The sequence below is a fragment of the Scyliorhinus canicula genome, chromosome 8, assembly GCF_902713615.1.
Source record: "Scyliorhinus canicula chromosome 8, sScyCan1.1, whole genome shotgun sequence".
NCBI classification, from domain to species: domain Eukaryota; kingdom Metazoa; phylum Chordata; class Chondrichthyes; order Carcharhiniformes; family Scyliorhinidae; genus Scyliorhinus; species Scyliorhinus canicula.
In genome coordinates this window covers 97852849-97873620 of record NC_052153.1, presented here as the reverse complement: position 1 = coordinate 97873620, position 20772 = coordinate 97852849, and the positions used below count along the sequence as shown (strand labels likewise).

The window sequence follows — 20772 nt, the reverse complement described above, 5'->3', positions numbered from 1 at the left end:
CCTGGTCTGGCCTACATGTGACTCCAGATTCACAGTATGTGATTGACGCTTAACTGCCCTCTGAAAATGGCCATCAAGTCATTCAGTTCAAGGGCAATTAGGGCTAGGCAACACATGCCAGCCTCATCAGTGACATCCTTGCTGTCTTTTGAGTGAAAAGATAAATAGAACCTTTTCTTTACATTTTCAAGTGTAGGTATAAGATCCCTTTGCACTACTCAAAGAGAAGGAGAGAAGGTGTTCTGACCAATCTTCATCCTTCAAGCAACATCACTGAAAAAAGATGCTGTGATCTCTTAATGCTGTTTATACAACCTTGCTGTGCAAAAATTAGTTGCATTTGTTATGGGCCAGGGTTTAGAAAAACGCTAAAGTATATCATGGAGTTCACCTGACCTACAACTGTTTATCGATTTTGGTTACGAGGAGTACAAGGGCCTGCCTTTCAGGTGTTATTGAACAGAGGCCTTAAGCACTTTTAATCAAAAACAAGCTTTATTCTACAAATTAAGTTAACATTTTTAGAAACACACACAGTAAGCATTTTTATCAACTACCAAAATAAATACCCCACACAGCTACAATAATCTATGTATAACCCTTAATAAATTCCCTCCTTTAACTGTTCCAATTTAATAACAAGATCCCATAAACCAGAACCCCCTTTTCAAAGGTGTCACCCAACACACAGCACTCAAACATGGCATGGATACTCTGGTTTCCTTTCCAAAATAGCAGGTTTGAATTCTGTCCAGAAAACAGTTATCACTTCTAAGTTATCAAGTAACCTGGAAACAGCTTTTAAAATGAAGATATAGAGACAGGCCAAGATACTTCTCTTTCCGAGTACAACAGCCAAATGTGAAAAACGAAAGCAACACAACTCAGCCACCAAAACAGCCCCAAACCAAAGCAAAAGTAAAACCAACTCCAAGAGCCACAGCCCAGCTCCACCCACACAATGACATCACTGAAGCCATGTAAGACGACAAACATTTCTTAAAGGGGCACTCCCATGACACATTTACTTATACTACAACAATGGTGATACTTCAAAAGCTGGCACGTTTTGGGGCATCCTGAAGCTATGAAAGATACCATATAAAACATAAAATTCTTCTTTCTTTGCCATTATCATGTGATTGCTTAATATCTCATCTCAAAGACAAAAGCTATAATTGTGAAGGACTCCCCGAGTAAGTCATCTTTCACAGTTGTACTTATTAAAAACAGTCCAATAGAATAAATAGACTCAAATCATTCAAACATTGAGAGTTCTGTGAGTGCTTTGAGCAATGAAGGTTTAGTCAAAAATTACAAACGGTGTAACCTTGGGTTGACATCAATATTACCAAAGATCTGGCTAGTCTTCCAACAAGAGGAGCCTCCAGGGTTTGACCTCTCTTGAAAACAATGCAAATCAGGAACATCACACCTTTGCCACAAATGGAATTTCAAGGACAGCCCAGCATGCGAGTGGGGTCACCTGGATCAGACTATAAATGAACGTGGCCATGATTGATCTAACAACACAAGTGCTATGACTTGACCATTCAACTTGGACATAGATGTCAGAAGCTGCACAATGCCATAGGCAAGGAGAATAGAATGAAACACTGCCCGTTATGGTAGAAATGCCAAATTGAGCTTGGAAGTCAAACCAACCTCATCAGCAAATTCTCCAAATAATTAAATCAAGTTCAATTCAATTATCTCAATACAATCCACCACCTGCATGCCAAAAAAAATGAAGTTACTCTGCCTATCATATTTGGTATTATGTTGCTGAGAGCTAAAGCAATGAGTATTAAAATTCTACATTTATCTGTACTAGGTCATAGAAATCGCATGAATGAGTGTGTGTTGAGGAAGGGAAGGGGGTAAAAAGAAATAAATCAGATTATTCTAATCTGTCATCGGGAAAATGCTAGTATCTATTATTGAGGAGGTTTTCACAGGGCACTCAGACAATTATAATGCAAGGAGGCAGAGCCAACATTGTTTTCTAAAAATGGAAATAGTGTTTAACTAGAGTTCTTTGAGGAAGTAAAAAGCAAGATGGATAAAGAAGAACTTGTAGCTATGGTGTATTTGTATTTCTAAAAGACACTTGATAAAGGTACCAGAGGGGCTGGTTTAGCTCACTCAGCTAAATCGCTGGCTTTTAAAGCAGACCAAGCAGGCCAGCAGCACGGTTAGATTCCCGTACCAGCCTCCCCGGACAGAATGTAGCGACTAGGGGCTTTTCACAGTAACTTCATTGAAGCCTACTCGTGACAATAAAGCGATTTTCATTTTCATTTTTTCATTTCAGAGGATACAGCAGGATATAGATTGGTTGGAGACTTGAGCGGAGAGATGGCAGGTGGAGTTTCATCTGGACAAATGTGAGGTAATGCATTTTTGAAGGTCTAATCCAGATGGAAAATGGACAGGAAATGCAGAACCCTTAAGAGTATTGACAGGCAGAGGTTTCTGGGTGTACAGGTCCATAGGTCATCAAAGTGGCAATGCAGCTGGAGAAGGTAGTCAAAGTGGCATATGGCATGCTTTCCTCCATCAGCTGGGGCATAGAGTATAAAAATTGGCAAATCATACTGCAACTGCATAGAACCTTAGTTAGGCCACACTTGGAATATAATGTTCAATTCTTATTAATAAGTCATTAATATAGAGTAGATCTATTTATCCCGACTCTTTGTCTTCTGTCCGTCAGCCAGACTTCTATCCAAGCTAATAAATTACTTCTAACCCGGTGTGATCTAACCTTGTGTATTAACCTTCTGTGTGTTACCTTTTCAAACACCTTCCAGAAGTCCAGATATATACTGCATCTACAGGATCCCCATCATCCATTTGGCTAGTAAATTAGTCAAACATGATTTACCCTTAATTTATCCATGATTTACAACCTGTATGTATGGACAATTAAAGTCTTTGAGTGGAATATGGCTTTAATTCATGTTTTCTCCGACGTCTTTCCTCATCTCCGCGACCTCTGACAATATTGGATAATTTTTAGTAAACTTCTTAACTTGATCTTCGGTTACAAGAGTGTTACCTATTTGCTTGAAGTAGGAAATGGTTCCACACGAACTGCTTAATGACAAACTATTTGGCAAGGGTAGTCAGTAAAGCTGGTGTTTCCATGAATGCTTGATTGGCGATACTTGATCGTGTATGAATGTACTGACCTGACAAGAGCAATGCCCACCCCTGCACCCTGCTCGCTGCCTGTGATTGAATCCTGGTACGAGATTCACGAATAGTTATGGGCAACACAGTAGCCAAGTGCCTAGCACTATGGCTTCACAGCGCCAGGCCCCAGGTTCGATTCCCTGCTGGGTCACTGTCTGTGCGGAGTCGGCACATTCTCCCCGTGTCTGCGTGAGTTTCCTCCGGGTGCTCCAGTTTCCTCCCACAGTCGTGCAGGTTTGATGGATTGGCCATGATGAATTTCCCTTAGTGACCAAAAAAGGTTAGGAGGGGTTATTTGGTTACGGGGATGGGGCGAAAGTGAGGGCTTAAGTGGGTTGGTGCTGACTCGATGGGCCGAATGGCTTCCTTCTGAACTGTATGTTCTAGTTGCTAGTCGACAATGGCCCGTCAATAAAGTGAATTTCCTTCCATACAGGAATTGGGATCTGTGCAATTCTCTCCCCAGAGAGTAGCAGAGGCTACTCAATAAGTTAAAGGCCGAGTTAGATAGATTCTTCATTGACAAAAGAATAAAAAGGAGTAGGGGGTAGACAGAAAAACAGAGTTGAGGCCACAATCAGATCAGCCATGATCTTATCAAATGACGGGGCATACTCGAAGAGCTGAAAGGCCTACTCCTGCTCCTAATCCTAGTGTTCTTCTGGACTTTTGACACCATTCAAAACCCCGTTATATATATCCCAACTTCCATCAAATCTTATGCATTCCACATCCCTCTACTTGCTGACCTACACTGGTTCCTGGTTAAAAGCCTTTAAAAAAAATAAAAAAATTTCTACCTTGATTTCAAATCTTTCCATTGCCTTGTTCCAGCCAATCTCTTAATCTCTCCCAGCCCTCCCAAGACATCAGTGCTTCTCTGACCTTGAGCATTTTCAATATTTAATTGCCCTCAGTCTCCATGTCTTCAGTTGCCTAGGCCCTGAACTCAGATTTGTTCGTTAAATCTCCCTATCTCACTTTTCAAACCGTAAAACTTACATAGAAGCATAGAAAATATTAGGAGTCGGCCATTTGACCATTCAAGCCAGCTCCGCCATTCATAAGGAGAACAAAATTGCACAAAATATTTCAGGTGTGGTTTCACCAAGGCCCTGTATAATTGCAGCAAGACATCCCTGCTCCTGTACTCTAATCCTCTTGCTATGAAGGCCAACATATCATTCATCTTCTTCACTGCCGACTGTGACATCATAAATGCAAGACTTGAAAGGGTTAATGAAATGTCTAAATCAACCACTAGGGGAAGCTAGATGCACAAGTATATAAGACATTGATGCTACGTCTTAGGGGAGAAAAGTGAAGGAGATAGTTAGAGTACAGACTGAAGGAAAGATAGTGAGAGTGAGAGCAGATCATAGTTAATGTAATAGTGTAGAGACTAGCAGTAGACAAGTGTAGATTATATGTTAATTATCAATTGTGTATTATATAGGAGTAAGTGTTGAATCCAAATTAGTAGTGTTAATAAATGTATAACTTTGTTCAAGTTAAAGCTATTTTGTGGTCCTTGTGAACATTACGCCAACCGCCCTGAATTTAGCAACTCAAAGAACACCATACCTACTGCACCTGCCTGTTTAGTTCCAGTGACTGGTGTACAAGGATACCCACATCTTGTTGCACATTCCCTTCTCAATCTATAGCCATTCAGATAATAATCTGCCTTTCTGTTTTTGCTACCAAAGTGGATAATCCTCATTATACTGCATTTTCCATGCATTTACCCACTCATTCGTCCAAATCCCACTGTGGTGGTATGATTTGCATAGCTGTGTGCCATTGGTGCAGAACACCGGCTTACCATTGGCCCTGGTTGGTCATGTGCCTTTCGACTGATTGGTTGAGACCAGTCATGTGACAGCTCTCCGATTGGTCGAGAGGCTGAGTTAACCACGCCTCCATACCGAGGTATAAATAGTCAGAACGCCAGGCGGTCGTCCATTTTATTGTAGTCGACCGCAGGGCTAAGTTCTAGCTTATTAAAGCCTAACTTTTGTACAGCAACTCGTCTCGCGTTCAATTGATGGCTCATCACCCACTCAAGCATCTCTGCATTTTGCTCATAGCTCACCCTCCCACCCAGCTTTGTCTCATCTGCAAATTGGAGATAGAACATTCAGTTCCCTCATCTAAATCATTAATATCTCTTCAACTAAGCTTTTGGTCATCTTCCAGAGTCTCTCCTTATATGGTTCAGTCATATTTTGTTTTATAACGTACCTCTGAATTACCCTAGAAAATGTTATGTTGCAGTTTATCAGTGCAAATGGTTGCTGCATCTGTCATAGTTCAGTTGGTGGTTCACACCAGATTCACTGATCACCATCAAAGTTTCTTAGCACAGATGAGAGGTTTCATGTTCCGCAGCTCGAATTATAACGCAAGCCCCATAGATGTTGACATACAAGTTGACCGTTAAAGCCTCAAAAATTCCCTCCAGAAATTGGGGTTGATTTACACAGTATAAAAGTAAACTGCTGGCGTGGGTGGTTGCAATTTTGAACCCACAAAGTGGGGTGTCTTAAACTCCCACACATCTTCAGAGCCAGTATTGCCTGCTTGATCCTTCACACCCAGTGATAATGTACCCGCATTTATGGGTGAAAAGGTGTGGCTGTAAAAGAGGAGAGTTGATGTATATGCCGAGAATCTGCAAAACACGATCTTGGGGAACAGAAAAGTGGGGCTCTCCATGCTGCGAATTACATTATGCATCTCAGCTGCAACAGGTGTTCTAGCCAGGTTATAACCAGTTGACAAAGTCTATCTTGTACGTAGCTGTAACTTCTATTGCATTGTATAGGAGAGAAGTCTGCACATGAACGGGATTGCATCTGGACTGAGCTCCGAACAATGGAGTGCAGTGGTGTTTTCCTACACTCAGTTTCATTTATGTTATGAAGATTTAGAAAAGTGGCTACTGGATCAGCTGCCTAGGTACAAATCTGTTTTGACTTCCCTAGAAAGTGCCAAGTTTGGCACTGATACTGAATTTAAACTAAAGGTTAGTGTTGAAGTAAAAGTGAAACCAGTTTGCCGTGATGCTAAACGTAAATACTAGTTATATGGGTCAGAATAGGAGTACCAAATCAGAAGATCATCTTACTCTTGTTTAAATTATAATCTCAAAGCTATTTAAAAAAAACTTGATTTGAGCCCACATCTGTAAAATTCATATTCTAGATTTGTTGGGTTTGAATCTCTTAATCTAAACCCAACTTGAAAGCTAATCTCTTGTCATAAATTGTAATAAAATGTTGCCACGCCATATATGCAGCTGTAATGAATAAAGAATCTAATGACAACAAACTGTAAATTACGAATCAAAATAATGCTTGTATTAAATTCTCATAGAATTTACAGTGCAGGAGGCCATTCGGCCCATCGAGTCTGCACCGGCCCCTGGAAAGAGCACCCTACCCAAGGTCAACACCGCCACCCCATCCCCACAACTCAGTAACCCCACCCAACCCAACACTAAGGGCAACTTTGGACACTAAGGGCAATTTATTAAGGCCAATCCACCTAACCTGCACATCTTTGGACTGTGGGAGGAAACCAGAGCACCTGGAGGAAACCCACGCACACACGGGGAGGATGTGCAGACTCCGCACAGACAGTGAGCCAAGCCGGAATCACACCTGGGACCCTGGAGCTGTGAAGCAGTTGTGCTATCCACAATGCTACTGTGCTGCTCCTGCCTAATGTTGCATTAGTCGATCCCATTTATTCAAGACCAAAGATTAATCATTTCATACAAAAAAGAAAAGTACCATGGATTCTGGAAATAAAAATAGAAAATGCTGGAAATAATCTGCAGGTCAGCCAGCAACTGTGGAGAGAGAAATGCCTGACCTGCTGAGTGTTTCCAGGATTTTCTGTTTCTATAATCATTTAGTATCTTGGTTTTGTTGCAATAAAGATTTCAGGGAAGTGCTGATTTTAACTGCTCAGATAATTGAAGATAAATCACCCTAAAATGATATTTTCTTTTGTCGAGTAAAATTTGATTGACCAAATTTGTGCAGTATTGGAAGTTGGTGGCTACGTCAAATGATTTTTAAAAAATAAATTAGTTAAAGGATAAAATAAATCCTGTACATTTTGAAACAAGGCAAACAAACTTTGCAACATTTACCGTCAGCGAAATGAGGTCAATCTGCAGGAGGGTGGAGTGGAAAATGCATAGCTTCAGTTCCTTGATCTGGCACAACTCGTTTCAGCAGAGGATATACTTTCTGCTTCTTCTTACTTCATGTCAAAATCTATAGTATTGCTGAAAATAAAACAGTGGTGCAAGGAGGTTACATCAGCTGGAGTATTGCATCCAGTTCTGGGCACTGTGCTTCAGGAAGTGCATTGGACAAAGTGCAGAAAAGATTCAGGAGGGTGGTTACAAAGAACAAAGAAAAGTACAGCACAGGAACAGGCCCTTCGGCCCTCCAAGCCCGTGCCGACCATGCTGCCCGTCTAAACTAAAATCTTCTACACTTCCTGAGTCCGTATCCCTCTATTCCCATCCTATTCATGTATTTGTCAAGATGCCCCTTAAACGTCACTATCGGCCCTGCTTCCACCACCTCCTCCGGCAGCAAGTTCCAGGCACCCACTACCCTCCGTGTAAAAAAACTTGCCTCGTACATTTGCTCTAAACTGTGCCCCTCGCACCTTAAACCTATGCCCCCTAGTAATTGACCCCTCTACCCTTTGAAAAAGCCTCTAACTATCCACTCTGTCTAATACCCTCATAATTTTGTAGACCTCCATCAGGTCGCCCCTCAACCTCCGTCGTTCCAGTGAGAACAAACCGAGTTTATTCAACCGCTCCTCATAGCTAATCCCCTCCATACTGGGCAACATCCTGGTAAATCTCTTCTGCACCCTCTCTAAAGCCTCCATATCCTTTTGGTAGTGTGGCGACCAGAATTGAACACTATATTCCAAGTGTGGCCTAACTAAGATTCGGTACAGCTGCAACACGACTTGCCAATTATTATACTCAGTGCCCCAGCCAATGAAGGCAAGCATGCCGTATGCCTTCTTGACTACCTTCTCCACCTGTGTTGCCCCTTTCAGTGACCTATGGACCTGTACACCTAGATCTCTCTGACTTTCAATACTCTTGAGGGTACTACCATTCACTGTATATTCCCTACCTGCATTTGACCTTCCAAAATGTATTCCCTCACATTTCATAGAATAGAACAGTACAGCACAGAACAGGCCCTTCGGCCCTCGGTGTTGTGCCGAGCAATGATCACCCTACCCAAACCCACGTATCCACCCTATACCCGTAACCCAACAACCCCCCCTTAACCTTACTTTTTAGGACACTACGGGCAATTTAACATGGCCACTCCACCTAACCCGCACATCTTTGGACTGTGGGAGGAAACCGGAGCACCCGGAGGAAACCCACGCACACACGGGGAGGACGTGCAGACTCCGCACAGACAGTGACCCAGCCGGGAATCGAACCTGGGACCCTGGAGCTGTAAAGCATTTATGCTAACCACCATGCTACCGTGCTGCCCAAAAATTGTCCGGATTAAACTGCCATCTCTCCGCCCAAGTCTCCAAACAATCTAAATCCTGCTGTATCCTCTGACAGTCCTCATCGCTATCCACAATTCCACAAACCTTTTTGTCATCTGCAAACTTACTAATCAGACCACTTACATTTTCCTCCAAATCATTTATATATACTACGAACAGCAAAGGTCCCAGCACTGATCCCTGCGGAATACCACTAGTCACAGCCCTCCAATCAGAAAAGCACCCTACCATTTCTACCCTCTGCCTTCTATGACCTAGCCAGTTCTGTATTCACTGCCCTACCTGCATCAATCATTTTTGTGACCTCTTCGAAAAACTCTGGGGATGAGGAACTTCAGTTATAAAGACAGATTGGATAAATTGTGATTATGTTCCTTGGAGAAGAGAAAACAAATTTAGTGGAGGTATTCAAAATCATGAGGAGTCTGGACAGAGTAGATTGTGAGAAACTGTTCCCACTTGTGAAAGGCTCAAGAACAAGGGGTCACAGATTGAAAGTAATTGGCAGAAGAAGCAGATGCGATATGAGAAAAAGAACTTTCAAGCAGCAGCTGGTTAAGTTCTGGAATGCACTGCCTGAGAGTCTGGTGGAGACAGGTTTAATCCAGGCATTCAAAAAGGGAATTAGACAGTTGTTTGTAAAGAACAATGCAAGTGGTGAGATTGCCCCAAGTCGAATGCTCATTTGGAGAGTTGGTGCAGACATGGGCTGAAGGGCCTTGTTCTGCATGGTATCAATTCGATGATTCTAAAATACTCAAACTAGTGATTTCTACTGCAAACCCACCATCATGGTACAGCATCTTTCAACTGACTGAATATTCATGTGAGATTTAGTGCTTTATTTTCCACATCGGAGATTAAAAATGGGACTTTGTACAGCATTTTTCTTTAAATGCACTTAAAATACAGAAGAAACTTTAATTAATTGAAATATACCAACAGAATGATGTACTAGATTTTACAGTGCAGCAGGTTCACCTTTAGGTTGCCCCACTTAATGTTTCATTGATTTACAGTGGAGAAGGAGGCCATTTGACCCATCGAGTTTGCACCGGCCCTTGGAAAGTGCACCCCACTTGAGCCCACACCTCCACCCTATCCCCATAAGACCATAAGACATAGGAGTGGAAGTAAGGCCATTCGGCCCATCGAGTCCACTCCGCCATTCAATCATGGCTGATGGGCATTTCAACTCCACCTCCCAGGTTTAACATTGTTTACTCTTTAGGAAATGTTTATCTGATTTGCATTGCCATTTTTGCATTCAGCTTGTTTGCACTCTGGCCTTTCCACTCTGAGGACAGCCAGCACATGTTCTGATGCCAGGGCTGTTTGCACCAGAAACCAAGGCTACAGGTGGAGAGCAAGACCCAAGGTCCAGGAGCAGCGATTCTGACCCAGAGAGACGGCTGGACAGTCACCGCCACTTGGAAGAGGTGCCATGGTGGCTCGAGACAATAACAAAGGTCAGGTGGTGAAGCGTGAGTAAACTGGGGGGGGGGGATATTGAGCTGGGACGCTTGCTCAATCCATTCCCTCCACCCCTCGCTAACCAAGAGTCCTTTAATAATGATTTTTTTTTAAAAACGGGTATTTATATACACAAGATGGGTCATAGAAGCATAGAAACTAGAAGCAGGAGTAGGCCATTCAGCCCTTCGAGCCTGCCTGCTCATGGTTGATCCTCGATCTCAATGCCTTATTCCTGCTTTCTCCTCATACCCCTTTTTGCATTAAAATCGAAAATAAAATCTCTTTCTTGAAACATTGTGACTTGCCATCCACAGCCTTCTGAAGTAGAGAATTTCATAGGGTTTGCCTGTTTCTCACAGCGGAGTTTATTTTTTTAAAAATAAATTTAGAGAACCCAATTATTCATTTTTCCCCAATTAAGGGGCAATTTAGCATGGCCAATCCACCTACCTTGCACATCTTTGGGTTGTGGGAGTGAAACCCACGCAGACACGGAGAGAATGTGCAAACTCCACACGGACAGTGACCCAGAGCTGGGATTGAACCTGGGACCTCAGCGCCGTGAGGTGGTAGTGCTAACCAATGCACCACTGTGCCGCCCACAGAGCAGAGTTTTTTTTGGTGTCCTAGTGACCATTTGTATATAAAACTATAAAAGTTTTTTCAGGGAAAAATGGATGTAATTAAAGAATATAATCCCAAAGTATTCTATAAGGGCCCTTCCTGGTGATTCCCTTATTTCCCATTTCTTTTATTGTTGTTAGCATGTTTGGTCCTTGGATCTTTAATAGAGACATCTGTTTGCCATGACAATCCTTAAAAATCCCATATATTTAAAAGACAGAATTGGATTTACTGTCTTGTAAAGCAATGGTCCTGCATAGCACTGGGAGACCAACCAAGGATGGTTTGAGACTAGTTTGGCATCATTGCAATAACCCACAATACAAAAGGCTGCAGATTCTTTCTTTTTAAAAAATATTTTATTGAGGCATGTATAATTATAACATTCTAAAGAACAGAGCAAGCAGTCCAACACACACAAAATCCCCATAATAACATACCCAACCTCCCCCCCGCTCTAACTCCAAGCTACCCTTATATTAGATTTCCTGCCCTTATGCTTCACCCCCCCCCCCCCCCCCCCCCCCCCGGTCAGTTTTCCTTAAAGAAGTCGATGAACGGCTGCCACCTCCAAGTGAAACCCTGTAATGAGCCCCTTAAGGCAAACTTAAATCTTCTCTAGCTTAAGAAACTCTGCCACGTCATTGACCCACACCCCTGACTTTGGAGGCTCCGAGTCCCTCAACCCCAGCAAAATCTGTCTCCGGGCCACCGGGCAGGCAAAGGCCAAAACACCGGCCTCTCCTCCCCCCTGGGTTTCTGGATCTTCCGATACTCCAAATATTGCCACCTCTGGACTCAAAGTCACCTCCCTTCCAGGACCTCTTAATATCACTTCTGAGAATCCCTGCCAAAGTACCCTCAGCTTCAGACATGCCCAAATCATATGTACACGATTTGCCGGACTTCCCCCGCAACGCCCACATCTGTCCGCCATCTCCTCAAAAAACCTATTAATCCGGACCACCGTCATATGAGCCCTGTGGACCACCTTGAACTAGATCGGGCTGAGCGTGGCACACGCCGAGGATGCATCGACTCTCCCCGGGGCCTTCTCCCATAGCCTGACTTTCAACGCCACTCCCAACTCTTTCCCACTTCCTCTTCACCTCCCCAATTGGGACTCTTTCCCACTCCATTAGTTCCTTATATATTTCCAGAACCTGCCCCTCCCCCACCCCTGTTTTAGACATTACCTTATCCTGTAGTTCCCTTAGAGGGAGGCGAGGGAAGCTTGGAACTTGCCGCTGGACAAAATCCCGTACCTGCAAGTACTGGAATCTATTCCCACCCGATTACTCAAACTCCTCCTCTAGCTCCTCCAGGCTCGGGAAACCCTTCTCAATGAAGAGATCCCCAAATCTCTCAATCCCTGCCCGCTGCCACCTCCTGAAGCCCCCATCCAGCACCCCACCCCCCGGAGGGAACTGGTGATTGTCACAGATCGGTGACCATACCTATGCCCCTTCCAGTCTCATGTGCTGCCTCCATTGGCCCCACACTCTCAGCGCTGCAACTACCACTGGGCTTGTGGAGTACTGAGCCGCTGAGAGCGGCAAAGGTGCCGTTAACAGAGCCTTCAGACTCATGCCCTTGCAAGATGCTGCCTCCACTCGTTCCCTCCCCGACCTTTCCCAAACTACTCATTTCCTAATCACCAAAATATTGGCCGCCCAGTAATAGTTAATAAAATTCGGAAGGGCCAAGCCCTCCTCACTGCGCCCCGCTCAAGAAGGACCATCTTCACCCTCGGGGCTTTCCTGGCCCATATAAAACCAGAGATCGCGAGGACTTCCGGTTGCGGCTATGACTAGCTAAGCCGCACATTTGGAAGCTCCTGCAACAAAGGTGTTTTTGGGCCAATTGGAGGGCCCCAACGGCGCTGAAAAAACGAATCCCGGTGGGGGAAGGTCCCCTGAGGAGAACTAGACCGATTTTATGGTCGGTACCCGGAGTGGAGCGGCAAGAAAAACGGCAGCAGCTCCCCAAAAAAAGCGGGGGAAGAAAATCAAAATGGCGGCCGGCGGTGTATCGGAGGAGTGGAAGAAATGGGCGGAGGAGCAGCAGGCCGTTCTCCTCCGTTTTTTCACGGAGATGAAAGTGGAACTCTTAGAGTCCATGAACGCGACGGCCACCAGGTTGGTGGGAGCCCAGGCGATCCAAGAGGCGTCGATTAAAGATCTGCAGCAGGAGATGAACGCGAGGGAGGAGGAGGCCACAGTCATCGGGGCAAAGGTGGAGGTGCACGAGGCACTCCACATGAAGTGGCAGAGCCGCATCGAGGAGCTGGACAATCGGAGGAGGAGGAAAAATTTGAGGATCCTGGGCCTGGAAGAAGGCCTGGAGGGGTCGGATCTCCCGGGATATGTGGCGGAGATGTTGAGCTCCCTGATGGGGGAAGGGGCCGGTCCGGCGCCCCTGGAATTGGAAGAGGCATACCGGGTCATGGCCAGGAGGCCTAGGGCAAACGAGCCCCCGAGGGCGGTGCTGGTGCGGTTCCAGCGGCTAAGTGATCGAGAGAAAGTCCTGAGGTGGGCTAAAAGGGAGAAAAGCAGCAAGTGGCAGAACTCGACGGTAAGGGTGTACCAGGACTGGAGTGCGGAGGTGGCAAAGCGGCGGGCCCGGTACAACCGGACAAAGGCGGTGCTACACGCGAAAAAGATCAAATTTGGAATGCTGCAACCGGCGCGCTTGTGGGTCACCTACAAGGACCAACATCATTATTTCGAGTCCCCAGAGGAGGCCTGGACCTTTGTACAAGAGGAAAAGTTGGACACGAACTAAAACCTGGGAGCACCGGCGGTCGTAGCCGCCGGGGGACTCTTGATTGAGCAAGTGGCCCTTTTCTTTTTCAGGCCAGGTCGGAACTGGGTAACAGTTTTGTGGAGTGTTTGGGGTGTTTTTTCTCGAACGGTTGACTTTTCTGAATATTTGAAGGTTTCGAGTTGTTGGGTGTTTCTGTATATTTGTACTGTTGAAATCTCTATTGTGGGTCGTTGGCTTCTTATGGGGTGTTTTTTCCCGTTTCCAATTTCCCTTAGTTATTTACCCCTCTTACCCTTTTTCTTTGGGTGCTTGGGGGGGTTTTTTGTTCTTTTTTTCTTTTCGGGTTATGGTTATCTGCGGTTATTTATACTGTTTGATGGAGGGTGATGGGTGGGCACACTGTTAGTTGATAGTTAGTTAATTATTTTGTTATTTAAGTATGTAGTTAAGTATTTATGTATTTAGTTGCCATTGGGTATTTGTATTTATATCGTTAAGTTGGGGAGACGGGACGGGGGGGAGCGGGTTGATTATGCGGGTCTTTCTCGGGGGTTTTAAGGGGATCTTTCACGGGCGCAGATGGGGTGAACCGGGAGGAGTCGGAAGGTGGCAGGAGCAGCCGGGTCAGCGGAGACCAGCTGACTCTCGGGAGTACGATGTGGGGTACATCGCGGCTAGGAGGGGTCCTAGCCAGGGGGGTGGGGGAAAGGGGGGGGGGCTGGGGGGGGGGGACACCGGGTTGCTGCTGGAAAGACCAGGGACGAGAAGGGGAGAGCCGGGGGGGTGGGGCCATCGCTATGGGAAGCGGGTCAGAAAAGAAGGGATGACCCGGGGCGAGCAAGGGACAAGACATGGCTAATCGACAGGGAGTAGGGACGGGTCGCTCTGCGACCCGATTGATCACGTGGAACGTAAGGGGGCTGAATGGGCCGGTCAAAAGATCAAGGGTCTTCTCACACCTGAAGGGACTGAAGGCTGATGTAGCAATGCTGCAGGAGACTCATTTGAGGGTAGCAGATCAGGTCCGCCTGAGAAGGGGGTGGGTGGGACAGGTGTTCCACTCAGGCTTGGATATCAAGAACCGGGGGGTGGCGATTTTGGTGGGAAAGAGGGTGTCGTTTGTGGCGGCAGAGGTGGTGGCAGACAAGGAGGGCAGGTACGTGATGGTGAGGGGTAGGCTGCAGGGAGAGAATGTGGTACTGGTAAATGTGTATGCCCCAAACTGGGACGACGCGGGTTTTATGAGGCGCCTGCTGGGCCTCATCCCGGGACTGGAGGCAGGGGGCCTGATCATGGGAGGGGACTTTAATACGGTGTTAGACCCTGGGCTGGATAGATCGAGTTCCAGGACGAATAGGAGGCCGGCAGCGGCAGAGGTGTTAAGGGGGTTCATGGAGCAGATGGGAGGGGTAGACCCATGGAGATTTGGTAGGCCTAGGGCGAGTGAGTATTCTTTTTTCTCCCACGTCCACAGAGTGTACTCTAGGATCGATTTTTTCGTATTGAACAGGGGGCTGATACCGAGAGTGCAGGACACGGAGTACTCGGCCATTGCGATATCGGACCATGCACCACATTGGGTGGACGTGGACATGGGGGAGGCGCGGGACCAACGCCCGTTGTGGCGCCTGGATGTAGGGCTGTTGGCGGACGAAGAGGTGTGCAGAAGGGTGAGAACGGGCATTGAGAACTATCTGGGTACGAATGACACAGGTGAGGTGCAGGTGGGGACGGTCTGGGAGGCCTTGAAAGCAGTGATTAGAGGAGAGCTGATCTCCATAAGGGCACACAGAGAGAGGAAGGAGAGGCAGGGAAGGGAGAGGCTGGTGGGGGAGCTCCTAGAAGTAGATAGGAAATATGCGGCGGCGCCAGAGGAGGGGCTATTAAGGGAGCGGCGTAGCTTGCAGGCCAGGTTCGACCTACTGACCACTAGGAAGGCGGAAATGCAGTGGAGAAGGGCGCAGGGTGTGGCGTATGAGTACGGGGAAAAGGCGAGCAGGATGCTGGCACACCAGCTTCGTAAGCGAGATGCAGCCAGAGAGATTGGGGGAGTGAGAGAGAGGGGTGGGGACGTAGTGCAGAAGGGGCAAGAGGTGAATAGGGTCTTTAGGGACTTCTATAGGGAATTGTATAGGTCTGAACCGCCGAAGAGGAGAGGGGGAATGAAGAACTTTCTCGACAAATTGTGGTTCCCAAAGGTACAGGAGGAGCTGGTGGAAGGGTTGGGGGCGCCGATAGAGCTGCAGGAGCTAATTAAAGGGATAGGCCAGATGCAGGCGGGGAAGGCGCCGGGGCCGGATGGGTTCCCGGTGGAGTTTTACAGGAAATTTGTGGACTTGGTGGGTCCAGTGCTGGTGCGAGCCTTCAATGAGGCGCGCGAGGGGGGTGTACTGCCCCCAACAATGTCGCAGGCCCTGATCTCCTTGATTTTGAAGCGGGACAAGGACCCGGTCCAGTGCGGGTCCTACAGGCCCATCTCCCTCCTGAATGTTGACGCCAAGCTGTTAGCAAAGGTCCTGGCAACCAGGATAGAGGACTGTGTGCCAGGGGTAGTCCATGAAGACCAGACGGGGTTCGTGAAGGGACGCCAACTTAACACAAATGTCCGGAGATTGTTAAATATGATTATGATGCCAGCAGTGGAAGGGGAGGCGGAGATAGTGGTAGCGCTGGACGCGGAGAAGGCATTTGACAGGGTGGAGTGGGAATACTTGTGGGAGACGTTGGAAAGGTTTGGGTTTGGGGAGGGATTTATCAAGTGGGTAAAACTGCTCTATTCAGCTCCGACGGCAAGTGTGGTAACAAACGGGAGGAGGTCAGAATATTTTGGGCTCCATCGAGGTACTAGGCAGGGATGTCCCCTATCTCCCTTACTCTTTGCATTAGCGATTGAGCCGTTGGCGATGGCACTGAGGGGTTCAGGGGGGTGGAGAGGACTGACAAGGGGAGGGGAGGAACATCGGGTCTCGCTCTATGCGGATGATTTGTTGTTGTATGTGGCAGACCCGGAGGGGGGAATGCCGGAGGTAATGGGGATACTAGCGGAGTTCGGGGACTTTTCGGGATATAAATTAAATCTGGGGAAAAGTGAGGTCTTTGTAATACACCCGGGAGACCAAGGGGAGGGAATTGGGAGGCTCCCCTTCAAAAGAGCAGTTAAAAGTTTTAGGTATTTGGGGGTGCAGGTGGCAAAGAACTGGGGGACCCTCCACAAGTTGAACTTTTCCAGACTGGTGGAACAGATGGAGGAGGAGTTTAAGAGGTGGGACATGGTGCCGCTGTCGCTGGCAGGGAGGGTGCAGTCAGTTAAAATGACGGTCCTCCCGAGGTTCTTGTTTTTGTTCCAGTGTCTGCCCATCTTCCTCCCCAGGGCCTTTTTCAAGAAGGTAACGAGTAGTATCATGGGGTATGTGTGGGCACATGGCACCCCGAGAGTTAGAAGGGTCTTTTTGGAGCGGAGTAGGGATAGTGGAGGGCTGGCGTTACCCAACCTTTCAGGATATTACTGGGCGGCAAATACATCGATGGTACGAAAGTGGATGATGGAAGGGGAGGGGGCAGCCTGGAAGCGCATGGAGAGGGCGTCCTGCGGCAACATAAGCTTAGGGGCACTGGTAATGGCACCATGGCCGCTCCCTCCCACGAGGTATACCACGAGCCCGGTGGTGGCGGCCACCCTCAAGATCTGGGGGCAGTGGAGGCGACACAGGGGGGAAGTGGGAGGTCTGATAGGGGCACCACTAAGAGGGAACCACAGATTTGCGCCGGGAAACACAGGAGGGGGATTCCAGAGCTGGCAGAGGGCGGGTATTAGACAACTGAGGGACCTGTTTATAGAGGGGAGGTTTGCGAGCCTGGGAGAGCTGGAGGAGAAATTTGGGCTCCCCCCGGGGAACACGTTCAGGTACCTCCAAGTGAAGGCATTTGCCAGACGACAGGTAGCGGGGTTCCCCGCGCTCCCCGACAGGGGGGTGAGTGATAGGGTGCTATCAGGGGTCTGGGTCGGGGAGGGGAAGATCTCGGACATCTATAAGATTATGCAGGAGGTGGAGGAGGTACCAGTAGAGGAGCTGAAAGATAAGTGGGAGTTAGAGCTGGGGGAACAGATAGAGGACGGGACATGGGCAGACGCCCTGGAGAGGGTCAACTCGTCGTCGTCATGTGCGAGACTAAGTCTCATTCAATTTAAGGTACTGCATAGAGGCCACATGACGGGGACAAGGATGAGTCGGTTTTTCGGGGGTGAAGACAGGTGTATTAGATGTTCGGGAAGCCCTGCGAATCATGCACATATGTTTTGGGCATGTCCGGCACTGGAGGAGTTCTGGAAGGGGGTGGCAGGGACGGTGTCGAGAGTGGTGTGGTCCAGGGTCAAGCCAGGATGGGGACTTGCGATCTTCGGGGTTGGGGTGGAACCGGGGGTACAGGAGGCGAGGGAGGCTGGAATATTAGCCTTTGCGTCCTTGGTGGCTCGGAGGAGGATCCTGATTCAGTGGAGGGACGAAAGGCCTCCGAGTGTTAACACCTGGTTAAACGACATGGCAAACTTCATCCAATTGGAAAGGATCAAATTCACCCTGAGAGGGTCGGTGCAGGGGTTTTCCAGGCGATGGCAACCCTTCCTAGACCTCTTGGATCAGAGATAGAGACTGAGGCCGTGACAGCAGCAACCCGGGAGGGGAGGGGAGGGCGGGAGGGAGGGGGGAGGAGGGGGGGGGGGGGGGGGAGGGGGGACAAAGACGAAGGAAGTACGGTAGCGGGGGTGGCACGGGCAAGGCCTGCCCGAGGACGCTGCTAAAAATGATAAGTTGGTCTGACTGACGGTTCGCCGGCGGGGGGGGGGGGGGGGGGGGGGGGGGTGGGACGCGCGGGTGGGGGGGGGGGGGGAGACTTTTTTTTTCTTTTTCTTGTTAAGTAGGGGGGTTTGACTTTGTTTTGGTATAATTTAAATGTGAAAGTAGGGGGGGGTTAAATGTTTGTATTTTGAAAAATTCAATAAAAATTATTTAAAAAAAAATAAAACCAGAGATCGCCGCGTTCATCTTCCTAAAAAATGCCTTGGGGATGACGATTGAGAGACACTGAAACACAAACCGTAATCTCGGGAGGACCGTCATCATCACAGTCTGTACCCCACCCCTTGCCAATGACAACGGGAGCACATCCCACCTATGGAAGTCCCCTTTCATTTGCTCAATCACCCTGCCCAAATTTAGTTTATGAAGCTGCCCCCAGTCCCTTGCCACCCGAATCCCCAGGGCCTCTCCTTTGTTAACTTGCAGGTCCAACATGTGCGGAGTGTGGTCTGACAGCAGAATTGCTGAATATTCAGCATCTACCACCTCAGCCAGCAGTGTTTTGTCCATCACATAGAAGTCTATCCAGAATACACCATATGCACATGGGAGTAGAATGAAAACTCCTTATTCCTTGGTCCCCCAAATCTCCACGGATCAAGCCACCCATGCACTCCATAAACCCCCGCAGCTCCTTTGCCATAGCTAATACCGTCCCAGAAGTGGCACTCGACCGATCCAGTCTTTGATCCAGGACCATGTTAAAATCTCCCCCCATAATCAATTGATGGCCAGGGATCTTCCTCAGCACCCATCTAACAAACTCAACGTCATCCCAATTTGGGGCATATATATTTATTAATACCGAACGGTCGATCAAACGCACTTTCTGCAAGCAGCTTCGCCAACAGCTTCCCCATATACGCACCAGCATCCAATCCTTCGATTCTCTCTGGCAGAATATTCTGCCTCAGAACGATTTTACAGGTCCTCCACTTTCTCCAGAAGTCTCTTCTACTGGTCACGCAGTATGCCTATATCTGCTGCCATCGAGGTGGACTGTTCTTCCTGTTCCCCCGCCAGCTCCTCCAACCTCTGGATCGCCTGTCCCTGGTCTTGTCTCCATGCGGTCAACCACCGCCTTGAATGAGTCCACCGCCCGGGCCAGGTCCTCCACACTCTCCTTCTGCCGCTGTTGGGTGAACTTTTCATTTAGGAAGCTCACCAACTGGCCCATCGACCATCTCCACACCCGTTGTCCGCTTCTCACTCGCCACCATCACCTGGTTCGTTCTTTTCCGATGACTTCTAGACCGTAGCTCCATAAACTAGGGGTCACTTTTTTCTGTTCTCACTTCTGCACCTTTCACTACAGAATTCCTGCGACAAACCGGCCTAAAGGCCAGAAAAAGACCACCATGAGCGGGAGCTGCCAAATGTGCAATCGCTCACTCCATGGTCACCACCGGAAGTCAAGGTTGCAGATTCTTAACATTTACCACAATCACTCCATGCGGGAATTTAACCAAAGATTCAGTTTAAGCAGAGCCTGCCAATCCTTAGTGGCTACATGATGGTAAGATGAAATACAGCCCCCCCCCCCCCCCCCCCCGCCAAACCATGGCATGTGGGAGAGTTACCCATACTACCTATTCAGTATGGGCAAATGGGAACTGCTAACTCTACAGTACAATGTAGCATAACTGGAGACAATTGAGGCACAGCATTTTTCGCATTTTACAGCAACCCAAGTCCATTAACAAAAAAATGTGGATAGAGTACTTTGAGAAATGAGATGAATCATGGTCAGCTGATGCTGTGGTTTAAGTTTCCAGTTAAGAGGAACTAACCTCCCTTTATCCTTTTTAATTGGAAATCCAACCACAGCATCAGCTGACAACTGGTTGCGTTATTTTTCCCACATACGGCTTTAAAAGATTTGTTGCTTTCAGCAGTTTCGAATTGTGGGAGGGCTATTTTGGCTTAAATTACAAGACGAGTACCCCAGACTAATGGCCAGAACTTTAATCTTGAAAAACTACTGATGTGGAAATTCACGTGTAACCATTTTTGTTCTTCAAAACTGTTACAAATAATTTCAATCTCAACACAGTGCCACCCTAAGACAAAAGCGAAATACTGCAGATACTGGAAATCTGAAATAAGAAAAATAAAACACTGTAACTACTCGGGTCAGATAGTGTTGATGGAGTGAAACAGAAGTCAGGGTTCTCCCATCTGGGACCAGGTCCTGTGGCGGGAGCAGGAAGTGTTTCCTGTTGTGGAGGCCACGCCATATCTTCCAGCCACACTCTAATTATGCACCTGAGAA

The 20772-nt window shown here is 47.5% G+C and overlaps 1 protein-coding gene across 2 annotated transcripts in view; it reads right to left on the bottom strand.

Annotated features, from left to right (window-relative positions):
* LOC119970404 (E3 ubiquitin-protein ligase MARCHF3) overlaps positions 1-20772 on the bottom strand; it is a 103905-nt gene that overhangs the window by 27604 nt on the left and 55529 nt on the right. The window contains exon 2 of one of the 2 annotated variants that reach the window (XM_038804977.1): positions 7361-7498. The exons of the other annotated variant lie outside the window; for it this stretch is intronic. The gene's annotated coding sequence lies outside the window, so the exon portion shown is untranslated. The remainder of the gene's footprint in view (positions 1-7360; positions 7499-20772) is intronic. 2 annotated transcript variants of the gene reach the window in all.